Raw genomic sequence first — 21,413 nt, forward strand, 5'->3', positions numbered from 1 at the left:
GACACAGAGTTTAAGGCTTAAACTTTTCCTTAGTTGCCTCACCCTGGTCCTGGGCCTGAGGGGGACATGTGAAGGAAAGGAACCTATGTGGAGGGCACAGCAGGAGTGCAAAGGCCCTGAGGCAGCAGCGAGCCTGGCATGTTGGCGTGGAGAGAGCCAGGGGAAGAGTGGAGCAGGGGGAGTTGGAGGGGGGTGTGGGGGACAGGCCATGCAAGGCCTCAAAGCCCGTGGTGAGGAGTTGGTGAGAGGTGACGGGGGTGAGAACAGCAGAGGGGAGAGACGTGGACATGTTGGGGACACGTGGAGGTAGAGCCGACGGTACTTGTGGGTGAAAGAGCTGTTTGTGGGGAAGCTGAGGGGGAATCAGGACTGGCTCCTGGGCCTGTCCGGGGCCCCTGGGTGGATGACGGTTCCTTTGCTGGCCTGGAGGAGGCTGCCAAGCACTTCATGTCCCCAGTCTCCGCCTCTCATCCCGGAAGTGGGGTGATGCCTCGGAGCTCACCAATGTTTGTGCCTTCCTCCGAGCTGGCACGAGGTAAGCGCTCCGTGGTGGCTCAGCCGGGCTTGGTGACTTACCCGGCGTCACGCAGCAATTTACTGGCACAGCCACTAGAATCCAGAGCCCCCACTCCGGGACCAATGCTGAGGGCAGGGGCTGGTCCTCGGCACCCGGTTCCCAGAAATGTGAACTCTTAGCCAAACAGGCGTTGACGCCGGATGCCGATTTTTTTCCTTTCTGAATTGTGCCTATGCGTAGGGCTGTTTATCTAACTTGGCTGGAGTTTGTGGGCCTGGGCCTGTAAACATGTCCTCTTAATTATTACACAAATGGGACATGTTCATGGAATTTTAATTTGAAAATGCAACTAAGCAAAAAAATAGAAGGCAAAGGAGAGCAAGAGAACAAGTGAGAGAGAACAAAAAAGAGAGGGAGAGAAAAGGAAGGAGGGAAAGAAGGGAGGGAGGGAGGGAGGAAGGAATAAAGGAAGGTAGGCAAGGATGGGAGGGAGGGAGGGACAAACTAAGCATCTAAATTAACATGTTCACCAAGATGCATGCATGGAAGACTTTCAATGTAGAGTTCTTTGGCAGAACAAAAGACCAGAAGCAACCCAAATGTCCGAGAATAGGGGCTTTTTTTTTAGCTGTATAAATGAAATACTATTCAATACTCTGTAGTCACTAAAGAAAATGAAGCAGATCTCTGTGTACCAATTTGGAACAGCCATAAAGATGTTAATGTCAACAGAAAAACAGACAAGAGGGACTGATTAAAGAATGCTAGACGGTGTGTGTGTGTGTTTTAAGGAAAGAGGGGGGAACGTTTTTGCATATTTGCCGGTGGATACCCAGATCATCTCTGGTCTGTTCGGGGGAGGGACCAGCAAGTCAGAGTTGGGAGGGAGACTTACTTTTCCTTCCCTGCCCTTTTGCACTGTTGGAAAGCTTTTGGCTTTTGGTTGTTTTTATTTTACCATGTGGGTGCTGTCTCCTGTGCCTCCTTAGCAATGTTTAAAAGAGCAGTGACTCCCTCTTCTAGACTGGTGGCTTCCTAAAAGCCTCCTCCCACCCCAGGATTCCAGGAGGGGTCTTTGGGCCGCAGTGGGGGTTGGAGGGTGGGGGGGCAGCAGGTCTGACCCTCCTCACTATGCAGTTTTTTGGTAGGCTGGACTGCCAAGTAAAGTTTCCGTTGCAAAAGGGTTTTGCCTGCTTTGACATGAAATTTTTGAAAAACTTTGATCTTGGGTAGCTTCCTCCTGCTACTGATGAAGAGACTGGGGTCCAGAAGGGAGGAAAAAGAAGATGGTCCCAGAGCCAGGCAGACCTGCGTTTGAGTCTCGGCTCTGGCTGAGAGCCTTCGGTACTCAATGTGCCTCCCTGAACCTCAGCTTCCTCCTCTGGGGGAACAAATAGATTAGTCAGAGCTCTTCACAAATGCTTACAGTGGGAGCAGGCTCTGAGTCCTTGGCTGAGGACCAAAAGGACCCTGGCAGAAGGATGCACAGGAAACCAGACCATCTCGCGCCATCTGACCTTCCAGGAACAGCAGGGGCACAGCTCCCTTCCCCTCATTTCATTCAAGTCCAAGAGCAGACAGACCTCAGCTTAATCAGAAGCCAACTCATTGCAAAACTCAGGTCTCGGTGAGGATGCATTTGGCGGCAAGCAACAGAAAACCTGACTGCTGGCAGGACTGGGATGGCCTCTTGCTGTTAGAAATGCAGGGGAGGCACCCAGGGCTGGTAGGATGGCCTGGTGATGCCACCAGGACACGGCTCCTTTCAACCTTTTGACTCTGCCATCTTGATCCTGTGGCCTTTGTCCTCATGGTCAGTCAAGGTGGCAGAATGGTCATTCCACCTCCAAGGAGCTTGCCTGCCACCGTCATCTCTTTAAAAGATGCTTTCCCCGAAACCCCACTCAGTGAATTTGGCTTAATTTTCATTGGTCAATCCTGGACCATGTGGCCACTTGCAGGTCTGGGAGGGTGAGTGATTTCATCCAGCCCACTGTCACCCTAAATAAAATCCAGGTTCTGTAAACAAGGAAGAAACAGAGGGTAGGTGTTGGGTAGGTACCAAGCAGTATCTACCTCAGGTCGTCGTTAATACAACAGCTCAAAGACATCCTCAAGGATGCGTGGCCTTTTCTCTTTTCCATGCTACATCATCAGCGTGTGGGTTCTGTTCTGAGACTTGATTCATCCCCTCAGTCTGGGGAGGGGAGCCCCTTCCTTGAGCACAAAAACAATAGGACTCTTTTGGCCAAGAGTTAAAAACGGCTGTGGTTGGGCAGTCAATGGTGTCTGCCCATTGACTTAGAATAACCAGAATTTTTTTATCCCCACCCCTTGTCTCCTCAATTTATGACAGTCTCATTCCCATTCTCACCACATGGATCAATATTCTAGGGCTGCAATAATGTTACTTAACAACACCCCCCTCCCCCCCAAACCTTTTATTCTCTTGCATATGGAGTTGGCTGCCGGTTGGCCAGGCTGGTCTGGGCTTGGCAGGGTGGCTCTGCTGATCTTGGCTGGGCCCGTTCGTGTCTGTTGTTCAGCTGGAGAGCGGCTGATCTAGAGAGCCCCTGGCTGATGTGGCTCTGCTCTGCTCATTCTCCGTCTGGAACCAGTGGGCCACCCCAGGTGTGTCTGTCTACAGAGTTGGCCAAGGCACAAGGGTCAAGTCAAAATGTGCAAGTTCTTCTTAAAGTGTCATCTTGTGAAGCGTCCACCTCATTCTACTGGCTAAAGCAAGTCACATAGCAGGACTCAAGTCAAGAGTGCAGAAATATGCTCCACTTCTTTTGTGGGAGGAACAACACAGTCACATGGCAAAAGGTGCTGATACAGGAAGGGTGATCAATCCCTTGGCGTCCACAGCATCACTATTTGCCTCTCCGTCTTCTCCTTCTTGGTCTCATTTATAGGCTCCTCTTCTCTCTACCTTTCAACATTGGTGTCCCGGGGGTTCCAGTGCCACGTAGTCCTTCTTTCTACATATGCTCTCTAGGCCACACCACCTATTCCCAGGTCCTCAGCCGCTGTCTTTGCTCTGACAACCCCCAAATCTGTAACTCGAGCTTTGGCCCCGCTCCTGATTCCAGCTGCCAACTGGACATGTCCACCCGGATGGCTCCCGGAACCCCTGACTCTGTCTCCTGCCATGACCCGGGCACACGCAGCCTCAGCCCCACCTCCAAACTTCCTCCCCATGCATCCTCACCCCATAGCTGCCCAATTCAGAAACATGGGTGTGAGACACTCCACATACGGCTGGTTCTAATACTGATTCATTGTTGCGCACGTATGCAGGCCAAGTATGGAGCTAAGCCTCCTGCAACTTTTATCTCATTTAATCCCTGAAACATCCCTGCCAGGGAGGCACTAATGTTAAGTTGCCCCTGTTCCACATAACACTATCTGGCAACGCACTGACAGTGCACGGCCCACACTTGGGCCTCTCTCAGGAACTTTTCTCTCCCAAAGCAATTGACTGTATAAGTCCCTGGTTTAAAATCCTTTGTGGTCCATATTGTGTCAGAGACCCAAGCTAAGCCCTTTAGTCTGAAGTAGCTGGTCACAAGTTTCTTTTCATTTATTCAGAATAAAAGAAATTATTAAGTTCACTCAATGAACCAGGCAGCATCCAAGTACCAGAGAATCTTAAAAGTCCCTGAGATATAATTGTGCCTAAGAGTCTCCCCCTGAGTACCTCTTCGTTGCTCAGATGTGGCCCTCTCTCTCTCTAACTAAGCCACCTTGGCAGGTGATCTCACTGCCCTCCCCCCTATGTGGGACCTGACTCCCAGGGGTGTAAATCTCCCTGGCAACGCAGGATATGACTCCTGGGGATGAATCTGGACCCAGCATCATAGGATTGAGAACATCTTCTTGACCAAAAGGGGATGCAAAATGAAACAAAATAAAGCTTCAGTGGCTGAGAGATTTCAAATGGAGTTGAGGGGTCACTCTGATGGGCATTCTTACACACTATATAGATAACACTTTTTAGGTTTTATTGTACTGGAATAGCTAGAAGTAAATACCTGAAACTATCAAACTCCAACCCAGTAGCCTTGACTCTTGAAGACAATTGTATGACAATGTAGCTTACAAGGGGTGACAGTGTGCTTGTGAAAACCTTGTGGATCGCACTCCCTTTATCCAGTGTATGGATGAATGGATGAGTAGAAAAATAGAGTGAGATGTGGGGGATGATTTGGGTGTTCTTTTTTACTTTTATTTTTTATTCTTTTTCTGTTTCTTCTGGGTGTAAGGAAAATGTTCAAAAATAGATTGGGATGATGAATGCACAACTATATGATGGTACTGTGAACAGCTGATTGTACACCATGGATGATTGTATACCACAGTATGTGAATATATCTCGATAAAACTGAATTAAAAAAAAAAAAATCCCTGAGAACTTAGATCCAGTGACAAACAAAATAATAAATAAAATGCCCAGCAGTGACAAAAGCTATGGAGAAAAATAAAGCAGGCTAAGGAGATAGTATTTGGGGAAGGGTGTTGCTCTTTTAGATGGGGGTCAGATAAGATGCTGTTGCAGAGAAGGAAGTGAGGAAGCAGCACGTGCAAAGGCCCTGAGGCCTATGGGGGCTGCGTGGAGGTTGGTGCAATGAATGGAAGAGATGGAGGAGGTGAGGGCAGAGGGGAAAAATGGGAAGCCTGGTAGAAAGATGATTCTACAGGGAACACTGGGCCACAGTAAGCACTTGGCTTTTGCCCTGGGTGAGGCGGGAGCCATGGGAGGGTTGTGAGCTGAGGAGGGACACAATGAGACTTAGGCTGCCACAGGATCCCTCTGGCTGCACGTGGAGAACAGTCTGCCTGGGGGCCAGGACAGAGGCAGGAAGTGGGGTTCTGCAGGCCTCCTGGCACCCAGGTCAGAAAGGCCATTCGGGTTCTTGAGTGACATTTTCAAAAAGCACAGGAAAACCAAACAGGATTTTCAGGTTAACCCAGAATCTGCCGGAAGATGGACGGCCCCCAGCACGCCCTGGCCCAGGTCTACCAGCCTCGGCTGTGGCATCCTCAGGAGACGCTGATGTGGTGGTTCTGGGGCTACCGGTGGGTTTCCCCTGCCCACCGCTGGGTGTTTTGGGGCTCACTGGGGGAGGGTGTGAGCCTTCAGCACCGCCAGCTGTGGCCTGGGTGACGGCGGCCCAGCTCCCCCCAAACATGCTGACGACTTTGAACCCAAGAACCAACCCTGACGCTCCTAGCTCTGCAAAAACAAGCCCTGCGTCTCCACACATTGTGTTCCCCCAAACCCAAGCTCACTTATCTCACTGCACAATCCCTCAAAGAATAACACGGCATATTTATGTCTGTGGTTTGGGTTCCCAAAACCTGTGACATCAGATAAGTGTGATGTTCACAAAAACGAATAACATCTCAAAGAGGAAAAATAAAACAACCTGAAAGAAGCCCCCGGTTTCAGCCTCTGCTTCCTCTCCCAGGAGGAAGGGGCTGCATCTGGTGGAGGTGCATGCACCCTGCAGAGGCCGGGGTGGGAGGGTCCGGGGAACGCATTCCAGCCGCCTCCGGGCTGGCGCACAGCTCAGCCTTGGATGTTTGCTTGTCTGCGCCTTAAAATCTCACCTGCAAAACGCAAATGACAATCTCTTCTCCTCTGGGTCGCCGCTGCATTGAAAATGTTTAAAAAAACGAAACAAAGCCAATAATAGCTCATCCTCGGGTCAGTCGGGTTCCCAAGACCTATTTCTTGTCTGATCTTCACCTTGGCTCACGTGGAACCTTCACACACACTACATACGAAGAGCATCTCCGGTTTACAGGTGGGGAAACCAAGGCTTCGCAGAGGAAGACGCAGGTGGCCACAAAACACGATGTGGCCCATTTTGCTTTTTTAGAAAATGAAAACATGCAAACTATAAATAAATAAATAATGAACGATATGGATATAAAAATAGAATACGGTGAAAAAGTTTGGCAGGATGTGCACCCAAGTACCACAGTGGTTTTCCCCGGGAGCCGGGATTACCAGAGATTTGCCTTCTTTTCACTCACACCATGGTCATTTCCTCATCGTTCAGGTCCCAGAAAAAGGCAGCCCCCCTCGCCCTGTCCAACCCCCTGCGGCGGGTGGTCCTCTGGCCTCTCTTTACTCCATCGTCTTATTTCATCTCTCCATCGCGCTGACACCACTGGAATGTACCCTATTTTTCCACCTGTTGCTGGGTTGGTCGCCTGGCTCCCCACTAGAGTGTAAAACCCAGCAAGGGTCTCCTGAAGCAGCGCCTGGCTCTCATGGGCCTCCAGGAATATTCCTTGACCAACTAATTGGGTTTTCTTGTGTTTTTTTTTTTTTTTTTTTTTTTTTAAAGCAAGCCATAAAGGCTATTTTTAATTCTTGTTTTAAGAGCTGGTCAAAAATGAGCTGCCAGATTTCATCAAAATTAAAAAACTTTGCATGTCAAAGGACCTATCAAGAAAGAGAAAAGACAACCTACAGGAAATAATTGCTAACCATGTATCTGATAAGGGTGTAATAAGCAGAATATGTAAAGAATGCTACAACTGAACAACAAACAGACAAATCACTCAATTTTAAAAAGGGCATTTGATGTAACTAGACATTTCTCCAAAGAAGATCCACAAATGGCTAATAAGCACATGACAAGATGCTCCACATCACTGGTCATCAAGGAAATGAAAATCAGAACTACAATGAGATACCACTTCACATCCACTAGGATGGCTATTAAAAAAAAAAAAGAAAAACCAGAAAATAAGTGCTGGTGAGGATGCGGAGAAATAGGAACTCTTATACATTATTGGTGGAAAAACGTGCAGTCTCTGTGGAAATCAGTTTAATGGTTCCTCAGAAAGCTGAAAATAGAAGTACCATATGACCAGCAATCCCGCTTCCTGGCATATACCCAAAAGAATTGAACGCAGGGAACTGAACAGGTATTTGTACATCGATGTTCAGAGCAGTGTTAAGCACAATAGCCAAAAGGTAGAAACAACCAAAGTGTCCACCAACAGATAAGTGGAAAAACAAAACGCGTTATGTACACACAATGGAATATCATTCGGCCTTAGAAAGGAATGACGTTCTGATGCACGCAGGTGACGACATGGATGAACCTTGAAGACTTCATGTTGAGGGAAACAAGCCAGACACAAAAAGACAATATAGTATGATCTTGCTCATATGACATACCTGGAAGAAGTAAATTTCATAGATTATAGGTTACCTTGGACCAGGTGGTGGAGTTGGGGTGTGGAGGGGAAGAAGGAATTATTGCTTCGTGGGTGTAAAGTTTCTGTTTAAGGCAATGAAAAATTTGGGATACTGGGTATTGGCGATGGAAACCAATGTTGTAAATGTACTTAATATTACTGGTTTGTACTTTTGAAAGTGGTTTAAATAGGAAATTTTTAAATGCATGTATGTCACTACAATAAAAAGTTAAAAAACAGAGCCGGCCGGAGCCGTCGCGGGCAAGCATGGCCTCGCAGGCTCCTCTGGCAGAGTGTGATGGAAACGGGCTCCCTGCCTCCCCACAGGGTGGGTCAAGCCGCGACCGTCCCGAGTTTCTCAGCTGAGCTTGCCTTGCATTCTCGGGCCCTGGAGATCTCCCCGCCTGGGACAGCGTTATCTTCTCCTGACAGTGAGTTCAGTCTCCCCCACGGGCTGAGGTTCCCCGAATCTCAGGGGGCAAAAGAGAGGGCCAAACACAGCCCACAAGAGGTGTTACTTGGCCCACACGGTTCAAATTGCTTGGAATTCTGCCATTATTTGAAAATCAAGAGATTTCGAAAGAAAATCTTCCCCAAAGACACGAAATCCGATGAGAATAAATGGCCAGGAAGACTTCATATCCTTAAAATGACAATTGTATCAACATAAATAAATTTAGTGCTCTTTCATTTAGTGACCCAACAGTATAGTTTTAATTGGATAAAATATTCCTGGAGTCTTCAGAGAAAAGAATGAAATAGAACAGCGGGAAGGACTACAACAATGGTGAGAAAGGATGGAATATTTAATCCAGGATACCAGCCAGCATAACACTCTATCAGCACGAAAATAAACATAGATATCCATCTTCCACCACATAAAAAAATCCAGAGATTTCACATAAAACATCTGAAGTAAATTCCAGTTTGCCCAAAAGCAAACACTGGGCCCTCATTTTCCCAAGGCAGCAATGGGCTGGTGCTGAGGTGCAGCTCAGGGGTTCCTGGTTTTCCACAGTCCCCACCCCTCCCTACTGCCTTCCCCCTCACTGCCTTCCATCACCTGTATGTGTTGCCTGGGGATGGTCACATTCGTAGCCCTTGAACTTGCTACAGCCCAGCCCAGGGCTGGGCCCTGTACAGAGGCTCAGGGGACGTTGAACTTGAGTCTCTGCTATAAGCCACCTTTGCACTCATTTCATTTTTCTTGGCAGAAATACAAATTTGGAGGAGGGATGTGTCTTGAGAAATGGTTAAGACATGGATCCAGGAATCAGAGAGCCGTGGGTGACTTTTGAAGAGTAACTTCCCTTCTCAGTGCCATAGTCTCCTCCTCTGTCAGTAGGGCTAAAAGGAGTGGCCCCTCCTCAGGTAATTTGGAGGAATCTGTGCTGTTATTCCCGTGAAACTTGTACCCCAGATCCCAGCTCTGAGTTGGCACTGGGGAAACAGCGTGCTGACGACAAAAACCTTTCTCATCAGTTTCAGGGCTTAAAATTCTCAGACTTCTAAGGGAGGGAAGGCAAAGAGGAAGAGGAGGAGGGAAGAGGGCAGAGAGGAGGATTTGCTTTTACCTTTGATCTCCTTTTGCCAAAGTTGGGGGGGGGGCAAATAAACAGCCCTGGTCTCCTTTGATTTCACTGCCTGCCCACAGAGCTCAGGCGCTGATAAGAACCAGCCAAATTCGCATTGGGCAACTCCACCCTCCTGACTGGCCTGACCCTTGGCCTTTGAGATCTGGGACCCCAAAGCCCTCCCCTGTACCCTGCCCCTAGTGTCCACCACTAATCCCCTTCTTGCCACTGTCCGAAAGTGGGGGAGAAAGATGGCAAAAAAACCCCACACCCCTCAAACAGTCAGCTGGGTTTAGAGACGACAAAAGGGGCCCACCCATCTCTGGGCCTGCCCTCCCTTCCCAGGGCCTCCTGGGGTAAAGGCCCCAGGTCTGCTGCTCGCCCAGCCTTGTGCGGGCCTCTGGGTCTGGCTTCACTCTCAGCCCGCAGCCCAGGACGCTCCCAGGGACCGCTGAAAAGGCTGGGTGGGAGCCTGGCTCTGGGTTTGCGGTAGGTTAGAATAATGATCTCCAAAGATGTCTGCGTCCTCACCCCGAAACCTGTGAGTGCATGGCCTTACATGCTCGGAGAGGGCGGGGCTTCCAGCCCCGTGCAGGGAGAGCTTGGCTGCCAAGCGCTTGGCAAGGGTGGGCCGGCTGCTCCGTCAGGCCTCGAGGATAAGATATCAATCCACACAGGACTCTCAGAGCTTGAAATCTACTGGAGTTAGAACCCTGCTGCATTTTGGATTTGTTCAGGACCAGTTTGGGTTTGGTAAAGTTGAGAGAATGCAATATACCAGAAATGGGTTGGCTTTTACGATGAGGATTTATTAACTTACAATTTACAGTTCTTAGGCCGTGAAAAATGTTCCAACTCGAGGCATCAACAGGATGATACCTGGACCCTGAAGACAGGCTGTCGGCATCTGGGACACCTTTGTCACATGGGAAGGCACATAGCCGTTGTCTGCTCGTCCTTCTCTCCTGGGTTTTGTTTCTTCAGCTTCTGGTGTCTCCATCTGTGGCTTCCTTCCTCAGCTTCTGTGTCTTTTTCTGTGAGCTTCTCTGAATTTTATTTCTCTGCTTCTGTATGTGTTTTATCCTCTCATAAAGGACTCCTGTAAAAGGATTAAGACCCACCTTGAATGGGCAGGTCACATCTCAACTGAAATAGCCTAACCATAAGGTCCCAGTTACAACAGATCTGCACCCCCAGGAATGGACCAAAAGAACATGGCCTTTTCTGGGGTACATAAGAACTTCCAAACCACCACAGGACCAGTGACTCCATGAAAGGAAATGGATTCTCCCTTGTGGAATGGGAATGTTTATCTTATGTCTGTCCCACCACTGTCCATTGGAAGCAGATAACTTGTGTTCTTGGTTTCACAGGTCCACTGGAGAGGAGTTTTGCCCTAGATGTATCACACCTGAAACTGATTCTGATGAGACTTTTTACTTTTAATGTTCTAGAATGGCTTAAGGCTTTGGGGTTGTGACGGAATGAATGTATTTTGAATGTGGGAAGAACATGACTTTTTGGCTCCAGAGAGTGGCCTGTTGGGGATTGAATCGTGTCCCCTACAAAAGACACATTCAGGTCCCAAGCCCTGGTCCCGTGGGTGTGAATCCTTTTGTCAGTGGGACCTTGTAGATGCTATTAGTTCAGATGTGCCCTTCATCCAATACGGCTGAAGTAAAGAGAAGCCCTGGGAGAAGCAAGAAGCTGGAAGTCAACGGAACCTGGACGAGAAAGAAGACACCTGCACGTGCACTGCCATGTGACAGAAAAGCCCAGGACGAAGGATCGCCCGCAGCCGGCCCCAGAGCACTGCAGTCTTCGGGGAGAAAGCATCGCCTTGCTGACACCCTGGTTCTGGACTTCTCCTGGCCTCAAAACTGTGAGACAATAAATTCCCATTGTTCAAACCAACCCATTGTATGGCATTTGTTTGAGCAGATGAGAAACTAAAACACGTAGCAAAAGGGATTTTCCTGCCGGGATTAAGTTAAGGATTTTGAGATGGGGAGATTATTCCGGATTAGGTGGGTGTGCCCAATATCATCACAAGGTCCTTACAAGAGGGAAGGAGCTATGACAACAGAAGTGAGGGCAGCGTGATACGGGGCCGCAAGCCGGCAGCTTCTTGAAGCTGGAAAAGGAAAGGAAACAGATTTTCCCCCGGAGCCTCTGGGAAGCACACGGCTCTGCAGACACCTTGATTTTAGCTTCAGGAGACCTGTCTTGGACTTCTGACTTCAGAGCTGTAAGAGAATAAATGTGTGCTGTTTTTAAGCTACTAGATATAAGGTCATTTGTTATAACAGCAAGAGGAAACTAATACAGGTTTCAAATTCTGGCTCAGCCACTTCCTGGCTGAGTGTCTCGGGCAAGTGACTTAACGATTGCCAGCTTGAGTTTCCCACCTGAAAAGGGATAACTGGGGACCTCCATCAAGGTGGGTTTGTGAGAGCACCCTCAGCGGCTGGGGACTGCTCTTGAAGCACCCCCTCATGGTGCTCTCATCGTCACTGGAATCACCTCAGAGCAGACTTGAAAAGCCACCCGGGGCTCCCAGCTCTGCAGGATAAACTCCCCACTTCTCCCGTGCCTCCGCCTGGCCTAATGGTGATAACGATAATATCTGCTAGCACTTGTAAAGCCCTTGGCATGTGCCACTGCTTTCTAAGCATTGTTCTAATTGCACTTTTGTTTCATAAAATGCTCCCGAACCAGCCTAGCACTCTCCTCACTTTTCAGCTGGGGAACTGGAGCCCCGGGAGGGTAAGTCACTGGCCAGTTTTCCCCAGGAGGCGGTGAAGAAGCCTGGATCTGACCCAGGCCATTGGGCCCTGGAGCCAGCGCTAACCACTGGGCAGCACTTCCTCCATCCAGGAGCTGCGCAGTGAGCGCCCGGGGGTGGCACATGACCCTTGGCTCAGTGACTGTGGCTCCCTGTCTACCACCATGTCTCCCAGGTTGGTCCTGGGACCTGAGAGTTCTGGGGGTCTCGGCTCCTGGGGAATCCTGGGTACATTTTCTCCACACTGGGTCCTGAGGTCCAGGGGAAATGCAACCCCTGCCCCTGACCTGAGACCTTGGAGACAAGCTTGCAGAGCCCAGTGCAGGAGCCTGGGGGTCAGGTGGGGTGGGCTCCCCGAGGGGGCCATCCAAGGACAGGCCCGCCAAAGGGTTGGTGGCACAGCACAAAGACCAGGCAGGTGCGTCACACCCAGGGCAGCCAAGGAAGGCCTGGGCCAAGAGGAAGCCGTTTGCTGGGAGAGCCAGAAGTGGTCACACACCACTGGAGAGGACGGCCAGTCAGCCTGGGCTCCCCACCACTGTCTGGGTGACCTCGGGCCACCTACACAGCCTCTCTGGGCCTCAGTGTGCTCCTCTGTAAAATGGGAACAAAGACAGCACCCACTTCTTGGGGTCATCCTGGGGATTTGCTCCAGGAAGGGCCCTGAGAGCAGGAACCAGTCTTGTCACTCTCGTCATTAGCATATACAGCCTCACGTCAACCAGCCTCCTCACCACCCGCTCCGAGAGGGAAGTGACTTGCCCAACGTCCTACAACAAGGATATGGCTGGGCCAGGGTTTGAACTCACGCCCGGCAGACTCCTGAGCCCCTGTTTTTCACCTCCCCGGAGGCTGGCAACTAAAATACAAGGTGCTGGCCCAGCTCCACCTCCAGCCGTCTCACGTGCCCGCAGCGCACTCGGGGAGCCCTGTGGTGCCTGAGGATGGGGGTGCTGGTGCCTGGGCGCCCGGCTCATTCCCATGAGGCCTTGGACAGGGTGAGTGCTGCCCTCCCTTCGAACAGCCTCCAGTGGAGAAGGCCAAGTACACGGTCACTCTCTGGCCAGAGCTGGCGGGAACAGGACGTCCTGGTCCTCCTGTCCTGGCCGGGCCCAGGGAGCTATTTTCGGGCACGTTTATTGATGGGACACGGGGCGCCCGATGGGACTCCTGTTTCAACAGCAAGGCCCTGGGCCGGCCCAGGGTGGCTCTGCTTCTCCAGGCCCCTCCCTGCCCTGGCCAGCCACCACCCGGAGTCGTCTCCACATCCGGGCCGGCTCTGGAAAAGGCAGGGGTCCCCACGGGTATGTACAGATGCTGGGGGTCACACTGACAACCTTTTCCCCAAGTTCTGGAGCCCAGTTTGATTCCCAGAATGAACACAAGAACAGATTTTGAGGCCAGATGTGGGTTCAAACCCCAGCTGTGTCCCCTGTGAGTAAATTTACTTTGAGAAGCCAAGTCAACTCCTGGAGGCTCAGTTTCCCTTTCTGTAAAATGGAGCTGGTAATAATAATCCTTGCTCATAGTAGTCCTTGTTTAAATTACATAGTGTAGCTCAAAACCTGGCGCACACTATGTGCTCAATAATCATTCCAAATAACGACAACAACTGACATTATCAGGAGCTCAGCATGCGCCAGGCACCGGGCTAAATTATTATAGCAATGTTTTATCACATTTCATCCTGAACAATCTCAGGAGGCAGGTGAGTGACACTATCATATGTGCAATTATTCCCTTTTACAGATAAGAAAATCAAGGCTCAGAAAGGTTAAGATTACACAGCAGGTATGTGGCAGAAAAATCCTCATCTGAACTCAGCCCCAAAGAGCCCCATGTTCCCCACACCCCTTCCCAAGAGGACTAGTTACAAAGGTCTTGTAAATACCTGAGCCCTCGCTGGGCCACTTTCACCTTGGTCACCCCCTCCCGGGCCTTCCCGATCATGGGAATCCAGAGAACAAAGATTCTGGAATATTCCCCTGACCCTCCTCCCTCCCCTCAGGGTCATTTTGTTTTCCCGGTTTGTTTGGCAAAAACATCTGCAAGAAACTGGCTGGGTTGGCGAGGGCTCCGGGCTGACTTGGAGGGGACTTCTGGACATCCTCCTATGTGAGGTGGGGTGGGGGCTGGGGGTGCATGGTGGGGAGGGGAGGGCAGGGGCTATTACATCTGGGCAACCTAAGGACAGGAGTGGGGACCCACATGGCTTGCACCTGCTTTCAATCCACCCTGGGCCCGAGTGCCCTGCAGGCACACTCCAGCCTCCTAAGGTGGAAGACACAGCCCTTTGCGATCTGCCCCTATGACTTTCTAGCCTCTCTCCCACCACTGGCCCCTCCCACGCCATCCTCCAGAGAGGCTATGCTTTCCCTGGCTTCCAGGCCTTTGTCTCTGCTGTCCCCTCCACCTGGGATGCTTCTCCTCCATCCTCCACCTGCCCCAGGCTTCTCCTTATACCTCATGTAGCAGCTCAGGCAGCTCCTTCACCCTGAGACCTTCCCACCACCTCCCAGCCCGCCAACAGCTTGTCGCTCCTGCCTTTGTGTGGCCAGAGCACCAGAGAGACACTGCTTCCAGAACTGTCTTGTGCTCCAGACTGGTACGCCCAACTGGTGACATGACACCCCCACATTGGCATCCCACAACCCCTCAAACGTCACAAAACGAAACCCTCCATTTCCCCTTCTAAAACCTGGCTCTACCCACGAGTCCTCCCATCTCAGAACACGGCGCCGCCACTCAGGCCCGCCGGGCCCATGCCATCAACCCAGGGGTGTCTTTGATTCTCTTTTCCTTTACCCCACACGTCCTGTCCATCACAAGTCCTGTTGACTCGACTGCCAGGTACATCCCAAATTCATGTCCTTGTCGCCACCTCCACAGCCACCACCTCCCATCTACGGACCAGGCCGGAGTCTCCTCCCTGGGCTCCCTGCTTCCACCTGGGCTCTGCTCTACCCACCACAGTCCGAGGAAGCTTTTTAAAGGTACATCATGCCACTCGTCTGCTCAAAACCCTTCAGGGCTTCCCAGACTGCCTCACTGCGGCCTACAAGGCCTCATTTGATCTGACACTCGCCCACCTCCCCAATCTCATACCCTCCTCTGCCCCTGCTGCACTCGCCTCCTCCCCATTCCGGAACCAGCCACTCCTTCTGCCTGAACCTTCTTCTGCCAGGTGTCTGCCTGGCTCAGGCCCTCATCTGGTTCAGGGCCTCACCTGGTTCAGGCCCTCACCTGGTTCAGGGCCTCACCTGGTTCAGGGCTTGGCTCAAATAGCAGAGAGGCCTTCTGTGCCGCCATCCAGAACTCTCTTCTTCATCACCGTCTGCCCCTCTAGCTGCTTCACTGCCTTTCATTGCAGGTGCTGCTACCTTTTATTCTATTGCACATTTACCAAGAAACCTGGCTTTTCTGGTGTGCTGCTAAGGGTTTAACAATAGGCTCTCAGAGAGGGGGAGGGGAGGCTGATTTTTATGTTTGCCAACTTCCGTGGTGTAAATACTCCCATGGAGGCTGATTTCAAGCTCCCAATGTCACGTCATGGAACGTGGGGTCGGGAAGAGATGCATAGCAGGATGACTTCCATCCGACGGATGTGATCCACATAAATAACCTCGAGAACATAGATAAGAGTAAAACAATCAGGAAATGATGAGGTTTGAGTAGTTATTACCTTTGCTTCTTTTTAGTTATAATTTAATTGTAAGTTTATTCAATTTGATATTAGATGAAGGCTGTGTCTAACAACTAGCTCACACAATTCCAGAGAATGTCACCGTCAGCTCTCACAAGCCAACATAGCTGCTCCAACACTCCTCTAAGCTCCATGAGGGCAGAAACCATGGCTACCTTGTTCACTGTGCTTTCCCCAGGGCCTAGAACAGTTGATGGAGCACTTCACGGGTGCTCAGCCCATATTTGTTGAATCTTTTATAAGCATCTGTCTATATCAGAGAGCATGGACTCTGCCAACTTGACTCTGTGGGCTGAGGCAGCCCACAGACGGGTTTCAATTGGCTCTCAGAATGTTTTTAACATTAGAAAAAGTACATTGCCAACATTAAAAATTTTTGTGTGAAATCTCACATAAACCCAGATTTGCAGCCTCTCTGGAAGAATCAGAAGCTCTGGGTGCACTGCATCCGATTCCTGCATGAGATGGAAGCCAGAGCTGAGGAGCTGGTGCCCCCTTCAGGCGGGGCATGATCTCACAGTTTGCCACAGTCCCCACTCCTCCCTACTGCTCACATTGGGCCCAGCTCACTTGTTTCTCTCACCAGCTGGGCTCTGAAGCTATTTGAGTTGCAATTGTCATCTTAAGCTCCATTTTAGGGCTTGCCACAGTCTCCTCCCAAGGCTGGAAGCCCCTGGAGGATGGGCTCTGTGAGGCAGGTCCCCTAGAGCCCCTCTTCCTACCACAGGCCTGGCACACAGTAGGACCACAGGTCCTGGAATCGGATTAAATGTTTGTTGTTGAAGGAATCCCAACCCCCCTGCCACCCTCACTAGGGCATGTGCTAAATCCAAGCCCTGACCAGCGTGTGGCAAAGAGGTTGGCTGAGGCCAAGTTTTAAAAATACTCCTGGCTGGTCAGCTGTGAGGTGCTCAGAGGTGTTGAAATCATTCAGCATAGTCCGGCCAGAGGCCAGCCACACTGCCTTTGCTCTGCGTGAATGTGGGCTAGCAGCAGGGGTCACGAGCAGTTCCTGGTGCCGGTGGGGTGTGTGGGGGGAGACTGGGCTGCAGCCCTCCTTCCCCCACCTCTCCCCACCTGCCCTGCTGGGAAAGGTCAGCACTAAGTCTACAAACAGCTTTGGGCGACACGGCATAATTTCACAGAAAGGGTTACAAGGCAGAGCCTGAACTGACGGTGGCCTCCCCTGATGTTTCCACACCACTGTCCTGGTGTTGATGGAGACAGGACATCGCTGGCCCCGTGGTCTCCCCACAGCCTCCAGAGCCACTGCCCAGCTAGCTGGAGCCACATTTAAAAATAACGGTCACAGCACAAGCCCCTGGGGACCGGCCAGCACGGGGGCTGGACAGGGAAGGAAGGGGACCTGACCGAACGCCCACTGGGTGCCAGGCGTTTCAGAGGCATTAGCTCACGGAACCTCATGATATGGCCGCAGGAGGTGGGTGTTGTCATCCCATTTATAGATGGGAAACTGAGGCTCGGAGGGTGATGTCACTGCCTCGAAGTTTCCCAGCAAATAAGTGGCATCACTGGCATTCAAATCCAAGAGACGAAGAAATCAGGGTTCTGTTCCTCTCTGTGGGTCCCAAGGGCATGGAACAGTGTTTGGGCTTTAGCAAATGCTAAGAGGCAGCTCCCACTTAACATGTCCAAAATTGAACTCATGATCTTCCCCCAAAACTCTCCCCCCAAGGCCTTCCCCGTCTCAGGCAAAGGCAACTCCATCCTGCCAGATGCTACGAAACCTGGGAGCTATCCTTGACTCCTCTCTCTCTTGCCCACATCTGATCCACCAGTAAATCCCGGCTGCTCCACCTTCAAAAAGCCTCCGGAACTGACCACTCCTCCCCACCTGGTCCAGCCCCCATCATCTCTCACCCGGACCACTGCAGGAGCCCCCTCCCTGGTCTCCTGCGTCCACCCTCACCCTTGACAGTCCCTTCTCCATCAGCACCTGGGGTGATACATTCAACTCAGATTTATCGTTCACCTGTTATATATTAGGTTCACGACAGTGAGTAACACAAAAATCCCTGCCCTCGTGGAGCTGGCACATGAAATTGGGATTGAAGTGGGGGCATAAACAATTAACAGGTAAATTATACATGTGTCAGATGGCAATACATGCTGAGGAGGAAAGTAAAGCAGGAAAGGCGATGGGGAGGAGGGTATAGGGAGGTGACATTTAGACAGAGGGCAGGACAGGGAGGGGAGGGTCTTGCTGAGCAAATATTTGAGTACAGACTTGAATGAGAGGAAGGACTGAGCAATAGGGATATCAGGAGGAAGAGCATTTCTGGCAGAGGGAACAGGCTGTGCAAAGGCCCTGAGGCTGGACTGAGCCTGGCTTCTGTGAGGATGCCAGCGAGGAGGCCAGGGTGGCTGGAGAAGAGTGAGTGAGGGGCAATGGGTGGGAGTGGGAGGGAGGGAGGTCACAGAGGTGAGGGAGCAGATTGCACAGAGCCTTGGACATCACAGGAAGGATTCAGGCTTTTCTCTGGGGGAGGTGGGAGCCATGGAGGGTTCTGAGCAGCGGAGGGCATGATCTGACTTAGGTTCTACAAAATTCCTCTGGCTGTGTATTGAGAGCAGGCTGATGGGCTGTCAGGGTTGAGGGTGGAAGGGGCACAATCAGGGGAGTAGTGACTGCACCAGCTCAGGCAAAAGACAAGGTGTCCTGGCCTGTGCAGGGGGAGGGCCGTGGCGAGGTGGGAGAAGTCCACGGTCTCAGATTCCGGATCTGTTCTGAGGGTAGAACTGACAGAACACACTGTTTGGCCATGTGCAACAGGGATCAAGAAATCAGAGGTGACTCCCAGGTTCTGGGTTGAGCAAATGGAAGATGGAGCTTCTGCTTACCAGGACGAGATGCGTGCCCAGTGCCACCTTCCCAAGGAAGGACAGGTGTGGGGCAGCCATGCTGGTCCCCCAACCTGGTCTGCCCTCATGGTTCAGATGAGGACTTTCCCCAGCTCCCCAATCCCATCCCTTGTCCCAAGACGCTCATATTGAGTCTCCAGGAAATTGTGCAGGAGCCACCAGCTCCTTTCTCCTCCTTGAAGCCTGAGGAGCAGGAAACACTCCACTATCCCGCGCCAAGTGCCTGGCTGCATCTCAGCCTTTAACATCCCTTAACTCATTCATCTCAACAATTCAAAGAGGCGGGGACTATTATTATGTCCATTTTGTGGATGGGGAAACTGAGGCCCAGTGAGGTTAAGTCACTGGCCCGGGACCACACAGCTAGCAAGTGGCAGAAGTAGGACTTGACCCCAGGCAGTCGGACCCCAGGACTCATGCTCTTGACCACTGCACTGTCTCATAACGAAGAAGTCCCCAGAATGGGCCCGGATCTGGGAAGAGGGGAGAGGGCTTAAGCTGTTCCCCATCAACTGGAGAAGTGGACATTACAATGATTGTGTCCACTCAAAAGAAGAGAAGCCTGAGGCTCAGAGAGATGAAGTGACATGTCCAGGGTCACACAGCCAGGCGTGAGAACTCAGGGCTCCGGGGCTCTGGACCCCTTGCATGTCCCATTCTCTGCCCTGCCTGCGCTTGTCACCTGCCGCTGGCCTTGGTGGGGGTGGGGGTAGGGGGCTGAGCGGTTTGATGGCCAAGCTGCCTTTTCCTTCCGCTGGCTTGCAGAGGCAGAAGCAGGGTGAGCATGGGGAGAGTTCATCTGAGGACGGCCCAGCTGCCTGGATCCCAGCTCTCTGGCTGTGCAGACTCTGCCTGGTACAACCAACATTTCTGAGGACAGATCTGGGTCGGCACTGGGGATACCGAGGCAGGAACACACAGCTGAGCATGTGAGAAAAGTCGAAGCCACAGCTGACTCCGACAGAATAGGAAGTATAGGGTTGTCACAGGAATTCAGATGCACAGCGGCTCAGAGAAGCTGCGCCCATGAAGCTCAGGGCCTTGGGCAGCCTCTTGGCCTCCCTGGACCCCAGTATCCACCCGGCGACTCTGGGATGCTAACGCCTGAGAGACTGTCGTCGGGTCTAGAAGGGAGAGTCAAGCCGGCTGCTCCATCTGCACCTTGTCTACTGCTGTCTTCCCGGACAGGGTCGCAGGGGTTCTGGGCACCTGGAGCACAACAGGTGCCCACACCTGGTGGATAGCTGGAAAAAAAAAAAAAAGAATGAATGAATCTCTTTGGGATTTTTTTTCCTCACCTGCAAAGTGAACACCCTCTACCTCTATCATGTGTACACATAACCTCTCGATCCCTGGGGAGGCGGGTACTAGGGTTGTCTTCACTTAACAGGTAAGAAAACTGACACACGGAGGTCACGGGACCTAATCAAGTTCGCAACATCAGGAAGTGAAGGTGCAGGGACTCAAACCCGAGCCCTCTGCCTCCTCGCAGGGCTGAAATGACAACAGCTTGAGTCTCATTGAGCACTTATTATGCGCCATGCATTAATCCAAGCAGTTTACACGAATCAACTGCTATTACCTTTTACCTGAAATGCATGTGATCCATGCTCTTTCCTTCCCATTTTACGCTTGAGGCAAGAGGTCACACAAGGTCACAGAGCTCGTCTTTGGCAGAGCCAGGATTCAAGGCCCAAGTCCTGGGGCTTAAATGCAACCCTCTACTCGTGCGGGTGAATGATGCCCCTTCTGTAGTACAGTGCCTGGCGCACAGGAAGCACTTAATCATTAAAGCTTTGAACAGCTCATGGAGACCAGCAGGGCTTTCCTATCTAAGCCACACTGAGCTCTCGCTTGAGAAGTTGCTGTTCCTTATTTCCGTTCCTTCCTGTCCATCCCATTTGCTGGAGGAAAATCTGCCCAGGGGCCATTCTCCCCCTCTCCCCGCCCCGGGAAAATCCTGTGCTGTGTCCACCGGGTCAGGCGGCCACTGGCCAGAGGACCGGCTGGGGCCCAGTGCGGCCAGGTTATCGGGTTTCGTGGTCAGCCCCCTTCGCCCCTGACCAGAGCTGTCTTTCCAAAACAGAACATGTAGTCACCGCCTGTCCCTGTGCTCGGCTGCCCTTGGGCCCTGACCTCGCTTCCTGCCCACCCGCCCGGGGATTGTCCCGGTATCCTTGTCTCTTACTGGCATCTCGCGAGGACGACCAGAGCAGAGCTAAAGAGAGTTAGGGAAAAAGAGAGGCCAAGAGAGACAACAGAATCTGACAGAATCTGCGAGACTGTCAGATACTGACAGAGAACGATAGAGCCAGCCAGACACTGAGACAGAGAGGGGACAGCAAGACAGACACCTCGGCCCCCTGAAGCTGCTCTGAGGGCCGGGCTCACGGCCCTGGGTCTCCTTCAAATGGGTCTGGGCCTTCTCACGAGGCTACAGCCTCCCCTCCCCCTCCCAGCCCAGTAGGTCACCAGAGACACCCCACCTGCCCCTCTCCAGCTCCATGCATAATCTCTCACCTAGCTCCTGCTCATTCCCCTTCCTCCAGGAAGCCTTCCCTGCTCTCACAGACCCTCTACGTGCCCTAATTATACTGACCACACTAGGCCGTCTTTGTTGGTTGACGGGTTTGTCTCCTCCACTGGAACACCAGCTCCTCGAGGCAGGGCCAGATCTGTCTTGTTCGCCCTGCATCCCTGCACCCAGCACTGTGGCTGATGCATGGGAGA

At 51.7% G+C, this 21,413-nt stretch overlaps 1 long non-coding RNA gene across 1 annotated transcript; it reads right to left on the bottom strand.

Moving 5' to 3' along the window:
* Positions 1-10,359: 10,359 nt before the first annotated feature.
* LOC119516164 lies at positions 10,360-13,073 on the bottom strand. Its single transcript, XR_005213213.1, has 3 exons — positions 12,907-13,073; positions 11,374-11,558; positions 10,360-11,192 (listed from the first exon to the last, which is right to left on the bottom strand). It is a non-coding gene; the product is annotated as an uncharacterized LOC119516164 (long non-coding RNA).
* Positions 13,074-21,413: the final 8,340 nt, after the last annotated feature.

The sequence above is a fragment of the Choloepus didactylus genome, chromosome 19 (assembly GCF_015220235.1).
Source record: "Choloepus didactylus isolate mChoDid1 chromosome 19, mChoDid1.pri, whole genome shotgun sequence".
Lineage (NCBI taxonomy): Eukaryota > Metazoa > Chordata > Mammalia > Pilosa > Megalonychidae > Choloepus > Choloepus didactylus.